Raw genomic sequence first — 4,737 nt, 5'->3', positions numbered from 1 at the left:
TATATATATATATATATATATATATAGCTTATATACAGTATGTTGCAATTCTGACTTCTTTTCCCCCTCAAAATTCTGAGTTTACATTTGATTCTACCATGGAATAAAAAAAAAAAAGGAAAAAAAGGTAATTGTGACTTTTTATCTTACAATTCAGATTTTGTTTTCTCTCAATTGCGAGTTTATATTTCACAATTCAAACTTTTCTTCCCAAAAGTGAGAGATATCAAGTTTATATTTTGCGATTCTGACTTTATAACTCTTATTATTATAAATAATAAACTTTATAACTGACTTTATAACTTTGAGAGAAGAAGTCCACATTGTGAGATACAAACTCACAAATGCGAGAAAGATGTCCAAATTGTGAGATATAAACTCATAATTATGAGAAAAAGTCAAAATTGTAGGATACAAAATTCACAATTTAATTTAATTTAATTTAATTTAATTTAATTTAATTTATTCAGAACAACATTATAAAAAAGATATTTCAAAGTTGTAAATAAAACATATTGGAGTACGCTTTACAAAATAATTTCAGTCTTCCTACTTCAAAATTTATTATTTAATTCAATGTGTTACTTGCCATTTTGTTGTCATTTGTGAAGTTTACTAGCAATTTCTGACTGAAATTTGTTTCTACTTCTTTTTCAGTGTACTCTTAAAAATCCAAAAGTTTTTCACAGCAATGCCGTAGAACCATTTGGGGTTCCCAAAAGAACCTTGTAGTAACCAGCTGTTAAAATAATGTTTTTTCTTAGTGTGAAAAACATTTTAATAATCTGAAAACCCCTGTTCCACTATAAAGAGCCTTTTATAAAATAGAAAAGTTCTACACTCTTAAAAATAAAGGTTCCAAAAAATTATGTGTAGCCTTTTTTTCAGCAACCTACATGAAATGATATACAATTATACATTGAAACACTTTTTTATTTTATTATTACTTTTAAATTTATTTATTTTTTAATAATGCAGTGTTTTGTGCAGTGTATGAAATCAAAATTAAAGTTTTTTGGGTGTTAGTATCAATATGTTAGTCTTCAGGTTATCTATAAGGCAGTGTGCTCCAAAACAGTGACAAAATTCGCATTTAGAAGATATAAGCATTCAAAGCTTGCAGTTCGTCACTTCCGCCAAACCGGCTCAACGATTTTTTTTTACGTCACATCGTACTTCAGCTTCTCATCAAACTTTCTGTCTAATCAAATGCTCTCTAGAATCCGAAGCGCCCGCCCCCTACACTATAAAATAGACGCTGAAGTCTATTTTAAATAAGGCTGAAATCGGTCACTTGTCCACAGAATTAGTATTTTCGGTACAGTGAATGGCACGTAGTGCACTATATAGAGGACAGGGAACGATTCAAACAGTGTAAATATGCTTTCCATTGAGGAAAAAAATAAGTCTGGTTTCGCGCTGTGTCACGCTAACGACCGCACGATCCACACACTCTGCTCCGGTCCAGAGACACGATAGCACGGAGCGGATCACATGCGCGAGTCGGCGCAGACCACAAAATGTATAGGAGCTATTTGAATTCTACACAGAATGCTATATTTTATAGCAATATGGATGAGATTGTCCCTGGCATACCCTGTCAAATGCAGCTTTAAACCGCATAAACACATTTCATTACACCAAATACACAAAATAATGTTCCTTTTAGCAGAATCATATGACCCCTTTAATATACATACTGACTTCAACTTGGACCACTAAATAAATAGACTGCTATTGTTATGTAAGTATGACGGTTAGATTATTTAGTGTACAGGTCATTTCAAGTGTGACAAACAAAGTGATTGAAAATATTTATTTTCACGCATTTTAAATGTTTAAAAATGTGGAAACCACTCATTGCATCACACCATCTCCTGACTGCATTATTATTTGTAAAATAGGGGCAACACTACATTCAATGAAGGTAAAATTGTAAAAAAAATAAATAAATAGTTCATTTAAATGGAACCGGAATCAGAACCGGAAAATTTCTAACGATACCCAACCCTACTGAAGACACATTTAACATATTGCTAATTAGCCAACAGAAACTGATGCAAACAGAAAAAAACAAAGAGGGTATATGTTTCCATGTAACCTTTAAAATGAGATGGTAGAAAATATTTTATTACATATCTCATCGTGATTATCTTCACAGAAGCTTCATTTCCAGACAAATTATAATGCTTGTGTTGATGTGACTACATAGAAAAATCTATAAAAAGAAAATTATATATTACAGATCACTCGAATCAACATTCTAAGCACATACACGCAACAGCACGCCTAATTTATATTTGACTCTGCATTGCATTTATCAGCAAATCTAATTAAATGTCATGTCTCAACCGTTTTGGGCAGTGATTGCTGCATGAGTTTAACTAGTACTAAATCCTGAATTCCTTTAATGTTAGTACTTGTAATTTCCTTTCGGTTTCCACTAATAACATAATGTATGAACTATATAATAAAAAATTAAATAAAAAAAACATTCCTCTGAGACTGTGGAGCAGTAGATTTTTGTATGAGTGCAATACTGATATTCTTTCAAGACAATTTCAACTTCCTCACTACTGCCTGAAACCACTTCACTCTTCACAACGACCGTAGAGACTGGAGTGAATGACCCGTGTAAAAGAACAAGAGCCAGCCAGAACAACTGAAGCATTATTACACCGGAGGAAAGCCCCATTGTGCTGGAATTCCTGCTCGGTCTGCAAAATACTACACGACTGAACAACATCAACCCACACAGTTTACATTTTTCACATATTTCTGTTGCAGACAAAAGTTATCTGTTCTCTACTGTGCTTGCTTGGACAGTGAACTTGATGTTCCCACTCAGCTGGCATGTAACAATCAGGTGGCTTGATGAGATTTTAATGAGCTGTCAATCAAAGTCTCTAACATTCTAACCTATCACAAGATGCTAGGATGCTATTTTAACATTTCTTATTACCATATAATAAGAAGAAATGTTTCTTGAGCAGCAAATCAGCATATTAGAATGATTTCTGAATGATCATGTGACACTGAAGACTGGAGTAATGATGCTGAAAATTCAGCTTTGTTTCACATGAATCAATTAAATTTTAAAATACAGCAAACCAGAAAATAATTATTTGAAATTTTAATAATATTTCACAAATTTAACGTTTTACTGTATTTTTGATAAAATAACCTTTGAACCAGAGATGGGCACTCGAGTTAGTGACTCGAACTCGAGTCACATTTTTATAGACTTCAGACTTGACTTCAGACTCGACCTGAAATGACTCCAGACTTGACTCGACTCGAGGAAAAGGACTCGTGAATATTTTAAAAGCAACTGAAGTCTTTTAACCTTAAATACTTATATAACTGATTTTAAAAAGGTGGACCGCATCCGCACCGCTGCATCCATCCGGACCGCGAGCTGTAGCAGCACCATTTTAAGTGAGCAGCGCATCAAAACAGCGGAGCGGATCACATAAGCGCTCAGGGTCGTTTGTGGTAAATATCTTTCAGCGCTATATATTCTAGTATTTTTATCTAAAGCCAAACACGCTTTATTCAAGCCCTTTCAGTTCTGTGCGCTTTCTCTCTCTCTCCAGACGCGCGCCGGCGCCAGGTTCAAGAGCTGCGGATAACGCGGTTATTTTATCAACAACAGAAATACGGTGAGCAGCAAAATTATAGATTACTTTCACTAAAACACAGCAGAAAAAAACAATGTTGCAAATATAGTTATTTTTCTTACTATAGAGGTTATAGTATCTGTAACCTATGACTCTGACTAGCTATTCAAACCAGATGTGACAAGACGTTATTCTGACATTTAGCATTATTAATCTGTAGGCTAAGAACATAAAAAAAAAACAATATCTAGGCCTAATTATAATTGGGAAAATTGTTGATAGATGGCTAGGATGGAATTTAAACTTTGAAACTGTTAATTATCTTTTTTTCTGCTCAAGATGAGAACGTTTTGATTAGCTATATTGTTTTTAGTAGGCTAGATCCTGTTTTTAAGTAAAATATTAAAATAGTATATATGTCAGGCTTGTGTTGTGTTTTGTTTCCTATGTGCTCCCTGTGTCCCAGTGTTTATGCCCATATTTGGTTAGTTTCCTGTTCCTGTCCTGATTATGTTGATTTAATCCCAGGTGTTCCCAGTTTGTTTTCATTGATCCCAGGTGTGTCTCGTCATCCCCTCGTCTTGTCATGTGTTTAAATAGTGTTTCCTCTCTTTAGTTCAGCGTCTGGTACTGTTCATGTCTACATGTATAGCGTGAGTGTTCCATGTTCCTTTGTCTTAATTCAACCCATTTGGATTGATGTACTCCTTGTCTCTCTCCATTCCTTGCTCCTCACTCCGCTCAGCAGTGCACTCGTGACAGAATACCGGACCTAAAACAGAAAAGTAAGCGGCGCCCCTTCTCCCGTGTTCTTGTTTTTGTTCTATACGTTTTTTTGTTTTACTTTTCGTTGCTCCCCGCCTACATGGAGGAATGAGCCTTGTTCATCGCCATGGCTCAGGCGAGCCCCGACCTGATTGTCTTTGCGAGAAGACCCTTGTGACGCTGTTCCGGCTCGAGATGACCCATGGAGCTCAGACACCGCCGACCTCGACTGGAAGGAGACAGTCATCCGGTGTCTAGAGAGTCTCCGATCCGGAACCCCTCTGCCAGCCATTCCTCAGTCAAGACCGCAGACCGCGACTCTCTCCAGCCCGCCGGCCGTTCCCGAGTCAAG

Source organism: Sinocyclocheilus rhinocerous, unplaced genomic scaffold, assembly GCF_001515625.1.
Source record: "Sinocyclocheilus rhinocerous isolate Xijiao unplaced genomic scaffold, SAMN03320098_v1.1 scaffold1698, whole genome shotgun sequence".
In the NCBI taxonomy this organism is placed as follows: domain Eukaryota; kingdom Metazoa; phylum Chordata; class Actinopteri; order Cypriniformes; family Cyprinidae; genus Sinocyclocheilus; species Sinocyclocheilus rhinocerous.
This window is presented reverse-complemented; position numbering follows the sequence as displayed.